The sequence below is a fragment of the Schistocerca serialis genome, chromosome 9 (assembly GCF_023864345.2).
Source record: "Schistocerca serialis cubense isolate TAMUIC-IGC-003099 chromosome 9, iqSchSeri2.2, whole genome shotgun sequence".
In the NCBI taxonomy this organism is placed as follows: domain Eukaryota; kingdom Metazoa; phylum Arthropoda; class Insecta; order Orthoptera; family Acrididae; genus Schistocerca; species Schistocerca serialis.
Genome location: NC_064646.1, coordinates 325,045,838 through 325,064,219, shown reverse-complemented (window position 1 = coordinate 325,064,219; position 18,382 = coordinate 325,045,838). Strand labels below are relative to the sequence as shown.

The following is an 18,382-nucleotide window of genomic DNA, read 5'->3' as shown; positions in this document are numbered from 1 at the left end:
ATGAGCCAATTTCTTCTGACAAACAAGCACCTCCATCACACATATTGGCCGATTGATGCTTTGTGGCTCCTAAGTGTGCAGAATGGCAGCAAGGGGAGAGGAAAGTGGTTGATGGGGTAATCTTGGAGGGGAGGCAAATCTCTTCAGACAGAGACAGATGGAACTGCCAACTGAAATGATGTGAATTTTAACTATAATCCTACTCTTTCACACATTGGCCATGAAGTTTCAATCACATTGCAGGTGTGGAACTGCAAGCGATATTATCCAAATGAGTCAGAGCGCCACATGAGATACATGACCAGCAATTTGCCCATCAGAGCCTCAGAAGATATCAACTGGATGAATTCATAGAGAGACAGAGATTCCAAAATCAGACAGTTGATTTCAAGGAGTACTATGACCAGATGCACAGTCAAATCACAATTTAGTAATGATGCAGAGCACACTAAAGCTTAAGAGAATCATCTGCAGGGATCAATGTGGAAAGAAGTGGGATACTGAAGTACAGAGGAATGATGATACACATTTGAGGTTCCCTAAGACCACAGATATTACAATAAAGAATATGATAGTAGGCAGTTCAGTTTAAAAGAAAGAGACATCTCTAAAAATGGCAACCAGAGTTGCTAGACAAACAAATATAAGTACAAGGTAGGTAACTTCAAAGAAACCTTGGATAACAAAAGACATATCGACATATTTCAATTGTTCAACAAAAGAAGTACAAAAAAGGGAAAGGTAGGAACCACAGCAAAAAATGTTACTTGGGAATGAAATGGATGGGAAGTGCAAGGAAGCCAAAATGAAATGACTGCAGGAAAATGTGTAGAAATCAGCAAAAGAAATGCTCATCAAAAGGACTGACTCAGCATGTAGAGAAGTCAAAATAACCTTTGCTGAATTAAAATCCAGATCATCAGTGTTAAGGAGTTGAAGGGCAATTTCCCCTTTATACACAGATGGAAAGAGTACATTGAAAGCCTCTATAAGGGGGAGGAACTGTCTGATGATGTGATAAATGAAGAACAGGGGTCAATATGGAAGACAGAGAGAATCCAGTATTAGAGTCAGAGTTTATGAAATAAGGTGGGAGACATACATAACAAAAAAACATCCTTCATTTTTTCCAAACGACTGGGGGGAACTGGCAGCCAAACAGTGATTCAAGTTGGTGTGTGGGATCTGTTAGCCAGGAGACATCCACCAGACTTTCAGAAAATACCATCCACACAGTCCCAGAAATAGCAAGGGCAGATAAGTGTGAGAACTATAGCAGAAACAGTGTAACAGCTCATCCATACAAGACTCTGATAAGAATAACACAGAGAATAATTGAAAAGAAAACTCAGAAAACGTTAGATGACAATTAGTCTGGCTTTCAGAAAGGCAAACCATTAGACAGAGAGTTCTGACATTACATTCTATAAGAGGAGGAGGATTTAAGAACAATCGATACACTATGAATGGATTTGTTGACTTGGGAAAAGCATTTGACAATGTAAAATGATGCAACACATGTGAAATTCTGAGAAACCATCAGTAAGCTACAGGGAAATATGGATAATATACAGTAAGTAAGAATGAGGTGCTCTGATTAAAAAGGGTGTAGTCTCTTGCCCCTACTGTTCAATTTATTCATCGAACAAGCAGTGATGGTAATGAAAGAAAGGTTCAAGAGTAACATTAAAATTCGGGGTGAAAGGATACCAACAATAAGATTTGCTGCAGCATTATTATCCTCAGTGAGACTCAAGAAGAATTACAGGACCTGCAGAATAGTCTAATAAGTACAGAATATGATTGAGAGTGAAATGAAGAAAGATGAAAGTAATGAGGAATAACATAAATGAGATTAGCAATAAATTTAACATCAAAACTGGAGGCCACAAAGCAAAGTTAAGAAATTCTGTTACCTTCAAAGCATAATACACAACAGACATAGCACGAACATAAAAAAACAGATTAACAGAGGCAAAGCGGGCGTTTCTGGCCAAAACATGTCTGCCAGTATCAAACATTGGCCTTACATTCCATCCTGGATTTTCCATTGTTTAAACATCGGCCTTAATTAGAGGAATAAAATTCTAAGAATGTATGCGTGGAACACTGCATTCTGTGGTAGTAAATCATGGACTGTGGGAAAATCAGAAAAGAAAATTAAAGCATTTAGGATGTTGTCTATCGAACAGTGCTGAAAAGATAGTGAATAAGGAGGTTCTCTGCAAAATCAGTGAGGAAAGAAGCATATGGAAAAGAATGAAAAAAAAAGGACAAGATGATCAGACATTTATTATGACATTAGGAAATAACTTCCATGGTACTAGATGGTGCTCTAGAGTGTAAAAACTGTACGGGAAAACAGGCACTGCAATACACCCAATAAATAATTTAGGATGTAGGGTGTAAGTGCTAGTCACATGAAGGCTGATTACAACAACAGAATCCATATGCTTATGTGACAATTAGTATCTACAGCAGACAGTACTTAAACAATCACACAGGCTCAGTCATGGGTAAAGCAGGTGGCAAACTTTGGTTCACTGGTAGAACTCTAGTAAATCGCAATTAGTGTGCAAAGGAGATTTCTTATAAAAAGACTTGTGCAACCCATTCTAGAGTATAGTTCCCAAGTATGTGGACTTGTTCAAAATTGAAATAACAGGGTAGACTGAATTTATAAAAATAAAGGCAACAAGAATGGTCACAGGTTTGTTTGACCAATAGGTGAGTGACTCGGAGACGCTGAAGAAACTGAAGTGACAGACAGCTGAAGGTACACTCAGACTATCCCAAAAGACCAGCTTGAAATGATGAATCTAGGAATATACTACAATCCCCTTCATGTCACTTCCATTGGATCACAATAACAAGATTACACTTATTGCAGTATTCACATACATGCTTAAACAATCATTCTTTCCATATTCGATAAGTAAATGGAACAGCAAGAAGACATAATAACAGGTACAGTGTGAAGTGCTTTCTGCCACACACTTCCAAATGATGTTCAGAGTATCGATGTAGATGTAGAGGAAATGGCAACTCATGAGACAGCTGTAAGCTCTGTAGGGAACTACACTTTACGGGCATCACCTATCATGTAAGGCCCAAAATCAGAGCCACTGTGAAGTGGTTGGTCCTTTTTGAAACTGTATTGACTTAAAGTCTTAGAATGACAAATGATGACTCACAATATGAGCAGCAACTGGTATGCTTTGATGTATCCAAGGAATCTACTTTGCAAAATCGGAATGAATTGGTGTCTTTGTGGCATTATGTTGTACACTTTTACCAGTAGCCTACACTCTATACAGTCACTATTTACCCGATACAAGCTTTTGTCTTAGAATCACGAGCCTATTAAAAATATGGAGTCCTTCTTTCCTATGCACATAGGACATTTCAAGTTTATGAAGAAATGGTAGTGATAGTTTACAGTCATTTCGCAGCTTCTCTCCTTCACAGGCACTCGTTCAGCCTCTCCCAGTCAGGAGTTGGGGTACCCATTCTGCTAATTATGAATAAGGCTAATAGTCTTTAAAACTTCAGCCAGAAGTCTTAAGCCACTGAGAATAGCCTCTGAACACAGGTAACAGGTGTCATTGGTACCAATATGAACCACAATCTCCAAACGGCTGCAACCACTGCTCTTAGTTCATGCTGGCAGTCTCCTCCAGCTCTCAGATGAGACCTCTGGAAAACATCCTGAATGAACATTGGACTTCTTTCTCGACGTCATGTCCATTTTCCTAAAGAGTTCCGATACCTGTAGTAAGCTGGATATTCGAATGGCGGGTAGTTTCTTATTTTAAGAGCTATCAGCCCCAATCCTAACAGGTGAGACATATCAAAGTAGCCGACATGTAGATTCCATTGTGGACAGCAGCCCACATCTGTTGCTTAAGCACAGCTGTGAGGACAATATCCATATTCAAACTCTGCCCATAGATCTGCGACCCTAACACTATCTGTCATTCACTGCGGAATGATTTTCAACAAGCCAGGTCAAATGCATCAAAAGGCCCAGAAGCATTAGGGGTCCCTAGTGACGGCAGGCACACCAGTGAAATTTCAGGAATAACTGTAGCCTCCCTATCACAAATAAAGCCCAGTGTAATAACTTGAAACTAGTCAACCAAGGACAATGCAGCTTCCATTTGTTTACTGACACTGTCAATTTCTCCTGCATCTGCATGCAACACCTACAGTCCATTTCAGATTTTAACAAGGAGCAATAACATAAAAATTCACAGGGAAGTTCAAAACCAGGACTTAAGAGTTTAAGTAGAGAACTGCAGTGAAGCTGGTGTTGTAGAAAATTTGACAATTGCTATCTTCTGTTGTGCTGTTGCTAGTTTCTTGAATCTTCTAAGCAAAGTATTTAATATTTCCACAATTTAGTTCCTAGCAGCTTCCTGTATGATTCAGTATGCCAGGAAATTCCTGATGATAACAACTAGTTAGATACACTATGTTGTTAAAAGATATGAGAAGTCAGTAACATACCTAAGTGGCTGTCATGTTGTCTGAAATTTACACTCACTTTTATGGCTCCCTGTCCTGTGATGTTCAAATTACAAAATATTAGCATGCAAACCACTAAATATAGAAAAAGGAAAGGAAAATGCTCCGTGGTCTTGTACAGCTACTGCTACTGAGCTCTAAAACAGCTACAAAACACAAAGTCGAACAATCAAATTGGTTTTAAATATCCTGCTAAACTTTGAGAGTCAGTATCTAAATACTGAGTTTTAGCAAGTTCATCTTAATGGGAGCCACATATTTGGAAATGCATGGCAACCATAGTGGATGTGTAAGTGCCTTCTAACAGGTACTTTAACACTGACAATGGGGAAATGAGAAACTAGAGTTGGTGAAGTTAGAGTTTAGTAAATCCACGTTGCCATTTCTGTTACTTGCGATCAGTAGTCTCCTTCAAGTAAGTCAGTTCAGAAACAGCACTAATGTTTACATCTATCTTAACAGAAAATTTAAAATTAATTTAGTTAAGAGCAACTGAGCACTCAATTGTAGCACCTGGAACCCCCTATAAATTCCAAACCATGAGATGTAATTATGTTTACTTGCTTCTCTAAGCAATTTTTTAAATTTCATTATCTTGGCGGTTCTCTGATCATTTTACAGCCACCTTTGCAACTGATCTCTAATACATTCATTTTCCCAACCTACAAAAATGTTCAGTGTTTTACTGCAGCTTGGTACTTTGGGGGTTTTTCTTACTGATGTGTGCATGCGGAAAACTGGCACAAAATAATTGGGAACAATTACATTCTATGTTGTGTGGTGGAGGGTACTTCGTGTACCATAGTCACTTCCCTCTTTTCTATTTCAATCACAGATGTTGTGTAGTTTGAACTATTGTTGGTAATGCGACCATACAAGCTTGATTCTCTCTAATCTCTAATTTTACCTTTATGGTCTGTTTCTGATATATATATATATATATATATATATATATATATATATATATATATATATATATATATATATATATATATATATATATATATATATATATATACGAGGGCCGTTCAGAAAGTAACCTCCGGTTGATTTAAAAAAATACACCAAGTTAAATAAAAATATTTTAATATATACATCTTACAACTACATCTTTGCACTATTTTTCTAAATAGTCTCCATAGCGATTGAGGCACTTATCGTATCTCTTCACAAGCTTTGAAATTCCTTCTGCATAAAAATCACCCGCTTGTGCCTGGAGCCAGCCTGTGACCGCATCTTTGAGCTCTTCGTCGTCATCAAACCGCTGTGACCCGAGGCATTTCTTCAAATGCATGAAGAGGTGATAATCACTTGGCGCCAGGTCTGGGCTGTAAGGTGGATGGTTGATAACGTCCCACTTGAAGGACTCAAAAAGGGCCGTTGTTCTGCGAGCAGAGTGAGGACGGGCGTTATCGTGCAAAAAAACGATACCGGAAGTCAGCATACCACGGCGTTTGTTCTGTATAGCCCGTCGTAACTTTTTTATTGTTTCACAGTACACGTCTTGATTAATGGTCGTACCACGTTCCATGAATTCAACCAACAACACCCCTTTGGCATCCCAAAACACCGTTGCCATCAGTTTTCTGGCAGAAAAATCTTGCGAGGCTTTTCTTGGTTTGGTAGGCGAATTTGAATGTGCCCACATCTTTGATTGTTCTTTTGTCTCAGGGTTCACGTACTTAATCCAGGTTTCGTCACCGGTCACGATTCTGTTTAACAATGGTTCTCCTTCGTCCTCATAACGTGACAGAAAGTCTAATGCAGAGGCCATTCTTTGAGTTTTGTGGTGGTCGGTAAGAATTTTGGGCACCCATCGTGCACAGAACTTACGGTAACCCAATCTTGCTGTCACTATCTCGTACAAGAGAGTCTTAGAAATCTGTGGAAAACCAGTAGACAACTCCGACATTGAGAAACGTCGATTTTCACGAACTTTTGCATCAACTGTCTGAACGAGTTCGTCAGTCACCAATGATGGTCTACCACTCCTCTCTACATCATGAACGTTTTCTCGTCCACTTTTAAATAAACGTACCCATTCACGGACAACTCCTTCACTCATAACTCTTGGTCCGTACACGGCACAAAGCTCACGATGAATAGCTGCTGCAGAATATCCTTTGGCTGTAAAAAACCTTATGACAGCACGCACTTCACATTTGGCGGGGTTTTCTATTGCAGCACACATTTCAAACTGCCACAAAAACTAAACTAGCGCAGGTACGACGTTCACTCGACCACGGCTTGATGCCGACTGACCTGTTGAGTGCGTGAACGCACAGATGGCGTCGCTACTCCACCCACAACCCGCACTGTGACCAATCGGAGGTTACTTTCTGAACCGCCCTCGTATATATATATATATATATATATATATATAATTTTTTTTTTCATCAGTCTACTGACTGGTTTGATGCGGCACGCCACGAATTCCTTTCCTGTGCTAACCTCTTCATCTCAGAGAAGCACTTGCAGCCTACGTCCTCAATTATTTGCTTGACATATTTCAATCTCTGTCTTCCTCTACAGTTTTTGCCCTCTACAGCTACCTCTAGTACCATTGAAGTCATTCCCTCATGTCTTAGCAGATGTCCTATCATCCTGTCCCTTCTCCTTATCAGTGTTTTCCACATATTCCTGTCCTCTTCGATTCTGTGTAGAACCTCCTCATTCCTTACCTTATCAGTTCACCTAATTTTCAACATTCGTCTATAGCACCACATCTCAAATGCTTCGATTCTCTTCTGTTCTGGTCTTCCCACAGTCAATGTTTCACTACCATACAATGCTGTACTCCAGATGTACATCCTCAGAAATTTCTTCCTCAAATTAAGGCCGGTATTTGATATTAGTAGACTTCTCTTGGCCAGAAATGCCTTTTTTGCCATAGCAAGTCTGTTTTTGATGTCGTCCTTGCTCCGTCCGTCATTGGTTATTTTACTGCCTAGGTAGCAGAATTCCTTAACTTCATTGACTTCGTGACCATCAATCCTGATGTTAAGTTTCTCGCTGTTCTCATTTCTACTACTTCTCATTACCTTCGTCTTTCTCCGATTTACTCTCAAACCATACTGCGTACTCATTAGACCGTTCATTCCATTCAGCAGATCATTTAATTCTTCTTCACTTTCACTCAGGATAGCAATGTCATCAGCGAATCGTATCATTGATATCCTTTCACCTTGTATTTTAATTCCACTCCTGAACCTTTCTTTTGTTTCCATCATTGCTTCCTCAATGTACAGATTGAAGAGTAGGGGCAAAAGGCTACCTCCTTGTCTTACACCCTTCTTAATATGAGCACTTAGTTCTTGATCGTCCACTCTTATTATTCCCTCTTTGTTGTTGTACATATTGTATATGACCCGTCTCTCCCTATAGCTTACCCCTACTTTTTTCAGAATCTCGAACAGCTTGCACCATTTTATATTGTCGAACACTTTTTCCAGGTTGACAAATCCTGTGAAAGTGTCTTGATTTAGCCTTGCTTCCATTATTAGCCGTAACGTCAGAATTGCCTCTCTCATCCCTTTACTTTTCCTAAAGCCAAATTGATCGTCACCTAGCGCATTCTCAATTTTCTTTTCCGTTCTTCTGTATATTATTCTTGTAAGCAGCTTCGAAGCATGAGCTGTTAAGCTGATTGTGCGATAATTCTCGCACTTCTCAGCTCTTGCCGTCTTCGGAATTGTGTGGATGATGCTTTTCCGAAAGTCAGATGGTATATCGCCAGACTCATATATTCTACACACCAACGTGAATAGTCATTTTGTTGCCACTTCCCCCAATGATTTTAGAAATTCTGATGGAATGTTATCTATCCCTTCTGCCTTATTTGACCGTAAGTCCTCCAAAGCTCTTTTAAATTCTGATTCTAATACTGGATCCCCTATCTCTTCTAAATTGACTCCTGTTTCTTCTTCTGTCACATCAGACAAATCGTCACCGTCATAGAGGCTTTCAATGTATTCTTTCCACCTATCTGCTCTCTCCTCTGCATTTAACAGTGGAATTCCCATTGCACTCTTAATGTTACCACCATTGCTTTTAATGTCACCAAAGGTTGTTTTGACTTTCCTGTATGCTGAGTCTGTCCTTCCGACAATCATATCTTTTTTGATGTCTTCGCATTTTTCCTGCAGCCATTTCATCTTAGCTTCCCTGCACTTCCTATTTATTTCATTCCTCAGCGACTTGTATTTCTGTATTCCTGATTTTCCTGGAACATGTTTGTACTTCCTCCTTTCATCAATCAACTGAAGTATTTCTTCTGTTACCCATGGTTTTTTCGCAGCTACCTTCTTTGTACCTATGTTTTCCTTCCCAACTTCTGTGATGGCCCTTTTTAGAGATGTCCATTCCTCTTCAACTGTACTGCCTACTGTGCTATTCCTTATTGCTGTATCTATAGCGTTAGAGAACTTCAAACGTATCTCGTCATTCCTTAGTACTTCCGTGGTGGTGGTGGTTAGTGTTTAACGTCCCGTCGACAACGAGGTCATTAGAGACGGAGCGCAAGCTCGGGTTAGGGAAGGATTGGGAAGGAAATTGGCTGTGCCCTTTCAAAGGAACCATCCCAGCATTTGCCTGAAACGATTTAGGGAAATCACGGAAAACCTAAATCAGGATGGCCGGAGACGGGATTGAACCGTCGTCCTCCCGAATGTGAGAGTACTTCCGTATCCCACTTCTTTGCATATTGATTCTTCTTGACTAATGTCTTGAACTTCAGCCTACTCTTCATCACTACCATATTGTGATCTGAGTCTATATCTGCTCCTGGGTAAGCCTTACAATCCAGTATCTGATTTCGGAATCTCTGTCTGACCATGACGTAATCTAATTGAAATCTTCCCGTATCTTCCGGTCTTTTCCAAGTATACCTCCTCCTCTTGTGATTCTTGAACAGGGTATTCGCTATTACTAGCTGAAACTTGTTACAGAACTCAATTAGTCTTTCTCCTCTTTCATTCCTTGTCCCAAGCCCATATTCTCCTGTAACCTTTTCTTCCACTCCTTCCCCTACAACTGCATTCCAGTCGCCCATGACTATTAGATTTTCGTCCCACTTTACATACTGCATTACCCTTTCAATATCCTCATACACTTTCTCTATCTGTTCATCTTCAGCTTGCGACGTCGGCATGTATACCTGAACTATCGTTGTCGGTGTTGGTCTGCTGTCAATTCTGATTAGAACAACCCCGTCACTGAACTGTTCACAGTATTCATAACGAATCCTACACCTGTTATACCATTTTCTGCTGCTGTTGATATTACCCGATACCCATCTGACCAGAAATCCTTGTCTTCCTTCCACTTCACTTCACTGACCCCTACTATATCTAGATTTAGCCTTTGCATTTCCCTTTTCAGATTTTCTAGTTTCCCTACCACTTTCAAGCTTCTGACATTCCACGCCCCGACTCGTAGAACGTTATCCTTTCGTAGATTATTCAATCTTTTTCTCATGGTAACCTCCCCCTCAGCAGTCCCCTCCCGGAGATCCGAATGGGGGATTATTCCGGAATCTTTTGCCAATGGAGAGATCATCATGACACTTCTTCAATTACAGGCCACATGTCCTGTGGATACACATTACGTGTCTTTAATGCAGTGGTTTCCATTGCCTTCTGCATCCTCATGTCGTTGATCATTGCTGATTCTTCCGCCTTTAGGGGCAATTTCCCACCCCTAGGACAAGAGAGTGCCCTGAACCTCTATCCGCTCCTCCGCCCTCCTTGACAAGGCCGTTGGCAGAATGAGGCTGACTTCTTATGCCAGAAGTCTTCGGCCACCAATGCTGATTATTTATCAAAATTTAGGCAGTGGCGGGGATCGAACCGAGGACCAAAGATGATTTGATTATGAATCAAAGACGCTGCCCCCCCTCCCTTTTTTTTTTTGTCTGCTCAGTGCGGACGCCGTAAGACATCCATTTATGTTCGTTGTTGATTGATTGACTCAGTTTTTTTTATTACAGAGGGCACATAACCCTCTGACCGAACACACTGAGCTACCGTGCCGGCACCCCTAGACCGTGGGTACATATAAGCCCTTAAAACCACTGTGGAATGCATGACAGACAGCACTTGGCATTTTAGAGCTTTTCCCATTTCTATTTTACAGCCCTCGAAGAATGACTGCTTCAGTACCTCTGTGCATGCTGTAATTAGTCAAATTTTGTCTTCATTATCCCAATGAGAGTAACATACAAGAGATTGTAGATTCTTCATGTAATACTAATTCTTGAAATTTTGTAAGTAGGCTTTGACAGGATAATCTGAGTCTGCCTTTGAGAGTGTGCAAATTCAAGTTTTGCATTTCCATTAGGCTTCCCTGCAAGCGAAATAAAACAGAGACCATTTTGTCACCCCTCTCTGCATAATTTGACATCGTCATTAATCATATTTGGTGTGGGGCCCACTTTCCAACAATTCAAAAAAAAAAGATGAGGCACACATGTGTTTTGTAATGAATCTCTTTTGTATACAGACTGTATCTTCCAAACATCCTGCCAATGAACAGAAGCCTGCTACCTGCCTTAGCTACAATTGACTCTATGTGATCGTTCCATCTCGAAACCTAATAAATTGTCACCCCAGGTACTTGCATGAGCGGATTGATTCTGATTGTGAGTTGTTGATATTGCAGTCATATGATACAACTGTTTTTTCATTTTAGGAAGTGCACAATTTTATATTTCTATACATTTAAAGCTAGTTGGCAGGTTTTCTTCCACTTTGAAATCTTATCAAGATCTGTTTAAATTTTCTGCAGTTTGTTGCTATGATTATCTTATGTCATGGCATTAATTTACAGCCTGAACAGCAAGAGTCCCAACATGCTTCCCTGGGGCACAGCTGGAGTTACTTCTGCATCTGTAAATGAATCTATGCTTTCATACCAAAGTAAAACAAAAGTGATTCTGTTATTAAGTTTACCTAACATGTCTTCCATCTATGACAATAGGATATTTCATGTACGACACTGGTATAGAGCTTAGAGATAGCTACTCAGACACTGTTCAGGAGAATACATTGTCTTATTTTTTCTTTTTGCATTTCAAAACTTTAGAGACAGCTTTCAATTAATAAGCCAAAACATGCATGTCATAAGAAAATAACTGTGTGCACAAACATTTACGAATTCTGTCATTGGTCCTAGACCCATTTGCTCACATCGCTTCCAGGATTGAATGTTCATAGATTTGGAATGAGGCACAACTATAAATATAATAAGGTCTCTGCTGCTCTCAGATCACTGGAATTTGCCAAAACATGTTACAATTCACTTGCGAATTAGGCAACTGTGAAGACAATATGGCAGGGGACAGTCAATTATCAGCACTTAGAACTTCCGTCCACATTCCCAACAATTGGCAGCTATCGACAGGGGATCACAAGTTGATTCTGTATTTCTAGATTTCCAGAAAGCTTTCGACACCATTCCTCACAAGTGACTTCTAATCAAGCTGCGGGCCTATGGGGCATCATCTCAGTTGTGCGACTGGATTCGTGATTTCCTGTCAGAAAGGTCGCAGTTCGTAGTAATAGACGGCAAATCATCGAGTAAAACTGAAGTGATATCAGCTGTTCCCCCGAGAAGCCTCCTGAGACCTCTGCTGTTCCTGATCTATATAAATGACCTGGGTGATGATCGGAGCAGTTCTCTTAGGTTGTTCGCAGATGATGCTGTAATTTACCGTCTAGTAAGGTCATCCGAAGACCAGTATCAGTTGCAAAGCGATTTAGAAAAGATTGCTATATGGTGTGGCAGGTGGCAGTTGACGCTAAATAACAAAAAGTGTGAGGTGATCCACATGAGTTCGAAAAGAAATCCGTTGGAATTCGATTACTCGATAAATAGCACAATTCTCAAGGCCGTCAATTCAACTAAGTACCTGGGTGTTAAAATCACGAACAACTTCAGTTGGAAAGACCACATGGATAATATTGTGGGGAAGGTGAGCCAAAGGTTGCATTTCATTGGCAGGACACTTAGAAGATGCAACAAGTCCACTAAAGAGACAGCTTACACTACACTTGTTTGTCCTATGTTAGAATATTGCTGCGCGGTGTGGGATCCTTACCAGGTGGGATTGACGGAGGACATCGAAAGGGTGCAAGAAAGGGCATCTCGTTTTGTATTATCACGTAATAGGGGACAGAGTGTGGCAGATATGATACGTGAGTTGGGATGGAAGTCATTAAAACAAAGACATTTTTCATCACGGTGAGATCGATTTTCAAAATTTCAGTCACCAACTTTCTCTTCCGAATGCGAAAATATTTTGTTGAGCCCAACCTACACAGGTAGGAATGATCATCAAAATAAAATAAGAGAAATCAGAGCTCGAACAGAAAGGTTTAGGTGTTCATTTTTCCCGCACACTGTTCGGGAGTGGAATGGTAGAGAGATAGTATGATTGTGGTTCGATGACCCCTCTGCCAAACACTTAAATGTGAATTGCAGAGTAATCTTGTAGATGTAGATGTAGATGTGAATTGTCTATTCTGAGATGTTTCATAAAATGTTAAGTGTTGTTCACAGTTAAGCAAATTTGGATAACACAGGTATGTGTTGGTATTTAGTGAAGTACCAGTTGCTCTGCATCCCCCACCACATCTCCACAATTTCTTAAAGAATTGAACTCCCATGCATAAAACAATTTCAATAGCTCTGTTTTAAGGAAATTTAGTTTTTCACACATCTTAGTGTTTATGATGTCATACCTCCGGAACTATTTATCATACAATAATAAATTTTGCAGGTACAGCCAGTGGTATATGTGGATATAATCTGCAAAATGTGTTACAAATTGAATAAGTAGTACGGAATTAATAAATTAAAATACCATGCTTGATGGTGTTTTGTTGCATGAACAGCAAACATGCTTTCGTTATTTTATGGGGTGGGGTTTCGGCGTGAAAAAATATTGATGGGGTTACAATTTATGTGTAAAGTTTGTTGTAAGTGGCTAAGTGCTCCCTCTCTCTCAATTACTGGACAAATATAATCCAGGTAATTTGCATGTCATGAGTTACGCTACCTTCAGGCATATACCGTCTCTAACTTTAATGCTTACTTATTGTGTGAAAACCTTTAATGTAAGATTAAATCAAATAATGGAAAATCTAGGATGGAATGTAACAATACCAGAGAAGGAAAGTTGCTACTCACCCTATAGCGGAGATAGGCACAACAAAAAGATATAAGATTAAAGTTCTTGATCATTAGATTATGATAGTATTTTAAATTTTTAAATTCAGTCACTAATTGTATTGAAATACTGAAAATCAAATTTTTGTCATCCCTGGAAGCCATTACATAGGCAATCTGCAATTGATACTGGGTGACCATTTCAGCTGTTTAGTAATAGAGATTACAGCATACTTAATAAACAGCTAACATGCCTGTCTCTGTTAGCATACTATTAATAATGCTTGTGCAGAACACACTGGTTCCTAGCCTTACAGATTTGTGCTGCTTGGGAACCACAGCACTGATGACTCTGTGGATCCATACCCTGCACATCCACAGCCTAGATTTATAGAACTACGACCATGGGAAGTGTGTTGGACTTATTAAGGTGTATCCATACTATTCATGTGGCTCGTGTACTTGTGAGACTTGCGAGCCTTACAGGTAATGTGAACAGAGGTAGACTCAGAGAGCTCATCACAAAACAGGCTCGCAAGAGGCACAAGCATATGGCTTGTCTGGCTCTGGCTGTTATCGGCACAACAAAGGGACGCGTAGCTAGCTGCATGAGTGGTGTAGACGGCAACAAGTATTGACCAGTTGGCTCGTTGCACTCATACAGTTTGGTCTAGGTATTATTCTTATTCTGTGTTGTGGACATCAGTTTTTCTTTTAAAATGGAGTTGATCGATGTTTTTGCCATTAAATTCATTAATATTTATGAACAATATCCTGTGCTGTGGGATGCAACAAACTGCCAATATAAAATAAAATTAAAAAAAAAAAAAATGAAGCATGGGATTCCATCGCGACTGAACTCCGTGTGGAATTGCTTATTCCAGCTTATTAGCCACTTACAGGAAAGTCCGCCAAAAGAAAAATAAGCCTGGGAAGTCTGGCGCTGGGTTTGAGGAAGTGAACGTCCAAATTGGTTCGCTTTCAAAGCATTTGAATTATTGCACTGTAAATATCAGCCACGGAAGACAATCAACACAGAAGTAAGTAAAAAGTATTTATTTTTGGAAATGTATAAAAAACGTACTAACAAACTTAATGGGGTTCGGTCCGTTTTTGTTCTGTCTCCATGGCTGCTTAACGTTTTGACTTTATCAGCTTACATTTCAGTCCCCGCTCATTTGTTATTTTTAAATATTTTGGTGTTATTCCCTTATATACTATTAATCATATCATATCTTACCTTAAGATTTTTTTTTTGTGTTTATTTTAGCATACTACCCTTTCTATTAGGAATATATCTAGTAATTGCTTATAGTTTTCAAATTTAAAAATTAAAACAAAGTTCTAATTGTAACAAAATTATAGGGTTTATGACAAAATGAGCTCTGAACATCACAGAGGGGAAAGGAGGAAATGGACTAACAGGACTGGAATGCATACCGGGGCAATGCTGGGTACTCAGCTAGTAATAAATAAATAATACTGAATAACATTTATTTTTCTAACACAATATATTTAAGCACATGTACATTTATACATATTTTATTTGTATATTGTGTTATTTATGAAAATAAAAATAATAAAATAGGAATTAATGAAGGTAAAACTTCACATATATAGGTAGTTGAAATGTGTGCAGTCAGGCAGCCACTAGTATGTATGTAGCTAGTACCTGAAAAAATTCTTTAATAAGTTATTGGTAATCATCTTGCCATGGCAGTCTTCCCTCTTCGGAAATGGAATAAGCAGCGAATTAATTTCTAATATCTTGGGCAGTCTGTGTTGAACGTCATGGAATGTTCACTAATCATGTAGTTGTTGTAGCAGGAGTGATCTCATTTCTCCAAGTTCCTGGCTTTAAATGCCTGTTCTCCTCATGATCCACTGCTCCTACAGGGGTATAAATTTGTCTGGAAGCAGAACTTTTCCGCAAGAAAGTATGGAGGTATATAGAAATCATAACAACACTTTGGGCTTTCTCAGGCTGTAGTAATACAGGCTTCTTTAGTATATGGAATACGGAAAAAAGTATTCCGAATGCATTTTCCACAATCCGCCATATTCTTGAAAGTCTGTAGTTAAAAATTCTATTCATTGACCTCCGAGGTTATTGTCCACTATAAGGCTTCATGATATGACTGTTCAGGGGAAACACATCATCTGCAATGATAACATAGGGTACTTCTTTCTGTCTACCTGGGAGCGTACGATCATCCGGAAAAACAATGGTACCATTACTCATATTCTTAAAAAAAGATGTAAGTCAAAAAACACCATCAGAAATTCGACCTTGGCAGCCGACATTAGCATACAAAAAAACAAAAGTCAGCATCCACTAGATGAAAAAGAACAATACTGAAAAATTTCTTATAATTGAAAAAATCATGTCAAGAATTAACTGGGCTTTGGACTGTGCAATGTTTGTCATCCATTGCACCGTGGCAATGAGGAAAGTTCCATTTTCTCTCATATTCCTCTGCTACAAGCAATCACTCTTGTTGTCTCTGTGGCACCCGCAAAAAAGTAAATAGAAACCAATAACTTCTAATAATACAAATACTTATTAATAGCATTGACAATAATGAACATTAATAATAATTAAAATCAATAATATTGCATAATAATCGGTAGGTAATCATTATAACAAATCTTCTGCATTTCACTTATCAACTTGACATTGTTCCCAATTTTTAAGGATTACTATCATACATACCCCTATCCATACATCAATTCTTTTATTTTTTTATTTTACTTGCTTTGTTATTGTTTATATAAATCTATTGTTGTTGCTTTGTTTTAGGAGGAATTTTAGGAGGATTTGGAAGAACAGAGGGTTGCAGGCATGGATGCAAACGAAGGTACAGCAAACACTTGCGAAGAAGTTGGTAGTCAAGATGTCGATCATCAAACAACCCAAGGCAACAAGCAACCACCCACACCAAACAAATGCACGAAGGTATTTGCTTCACCTAGAAAAAAATCAGAGAAAAAAGGCCGAAGATCCTTGTATAAGAGAGGCATATAATGCACCACAAATTGCTTTATCCAAAACTACAGACAAGTTTGACGGCTAAGGAGAGTACAAAGTGAACGTTCTGTGGTCCATGGATAAAAGAGCACATGCTTTTGTTAAAAAAGAATTTTCTGACACAATTTTGAGAGCAGAAAGCAGCTGTTTCGAACATTCTAGACCTAGTTCAACCAACAGTGACCACAGCTGCTAGTCACATTTAGCGATTTCTTCAACTCAACATGTTCATGCCCATGAACAGATGCAAAGCAACTTCCAACAGACATCTACCTCTACTTCGACTTCTGACAACACCGAACAAGGCTCTCCACATTTTCTGGACCTACCTGATTTATAATAATTAAAATCAATCATCTCTGCAGTTAACTGTTTCTCATTCTTTAAATCTAAATGTTTTATTTCTTTTGCTTATTAACTGATGAATAAAAGTGCATTAATATCAAAATTTGTATAATTTGTTAACTTGCCTTTATAAACTCCTTCAAGCTGCCAGTAAGAGCTGCACATACTTCAGGAACAATGTTTGATATCACTTGTTCGGAGACTTTAAATAAAAAACTGAGGCTTGTGTAGAAATCACCAGTTGCTGAGTGTAAGTGCTAACCGCCCAGTAACTGGTATAGCTTTCCTAAATTTGCTGCCAGCCTTTGATATTTTCAGTCCAACCAAATTAACAAAATATTCAAAATCTGACGCAGAGATACGGCAAAATGTCTTGAAATGTATGTTTTCAAAATCCAAGTCATCCATCAAATCACTCCCACTATCTTTTTCTGCTCCTGAAAACTGTAGTCATCCACCACCTGCGTTTTCTTGGGTCTTTGTAGCATCTTCTTATATCTCCTCCCTCAGCTAATAGGTGCATCACAAGGAAGCTGGCACTTGCTGTAACCACTTCATCCATTTTTAAATTAGGAAACTGGCAGTGGACATAACAGCGAGTAAGGTGCAGATTCTCATGAGCCAAAGCCTGGCAAGCAACTGGAGTAGTGTGGACAAAGAAAGAAGCAGCACAAGCTCAAGTCAGACAAGTTTGACAAGTCTCCTGACAGACGAGTATGACGAGCACACGTCTGGCGAGCACGAGTAGTGTGGACACACCTTTACAGTTCTAGCTGCATACTAATGCCCTGGCAGAAAGTATTAACAAATTGACTACTATGAGGCCACCACCAGCCACAGCAGAGCCATACACATGATGTCTTGTGCCTGTAGGTGACCACACCAGCGCCACATGCCTGACAACGCAGCCTGGCAGTGAAACATCCACCACTATGCATGCAGCAATCAAAATGTTAACTGTAGCCCTGTTATCTGTAACAGGGTGTATACATGGCCAAGAAAAAATAGTCCCCAGTTTTTCTCGGATTAAAATATAGTTTTTCCAGGTGAAAATACGTTTTCCACATGAAAATACATATTTACCATGTCAAGTGACAATGTATTTTCCCTCAGAGCTGTAAAACTTATCAATCCTTTGTATTGGTAAAGGTTTTATACACCATCGTAGAAGTTCCTAGCACTTTAGGAAATGAAATCCAGCAAAAAATGTGTTTTAGAAACACGTTTGTTGCATGGCAACATGTACACTGTATACTTTCACAGTACAAAAATATAAGTACGAATTCAACCAAACACAGTACAGTGGTTTCCAAAGCA

At 39.2% G+C, this 18,382-nt stretch overlaps 1 long non-coding RNA gene across 1 annotated transcript in view; it reads left to right on the top strand.

Moving 5' to 3' along the window:
- Positions 1-17,168, top strand: part of LOC126419912 (uncharacterized) — a 44,769-nt gene extending 27,601 nt beyond the window's left edge. The window contains exon 2 of the long non-coding RNA XR_007576021.1: positions 16,493-17,168. This is a non-coding gene — a long non-coding RNA (uncharacterized LOC126419912). The remainder of the gene's footprint in view (positions 1-16,492) is intronic.
- Positions 17,169-18,382: the final 1,214 nt, after the last annotated feature.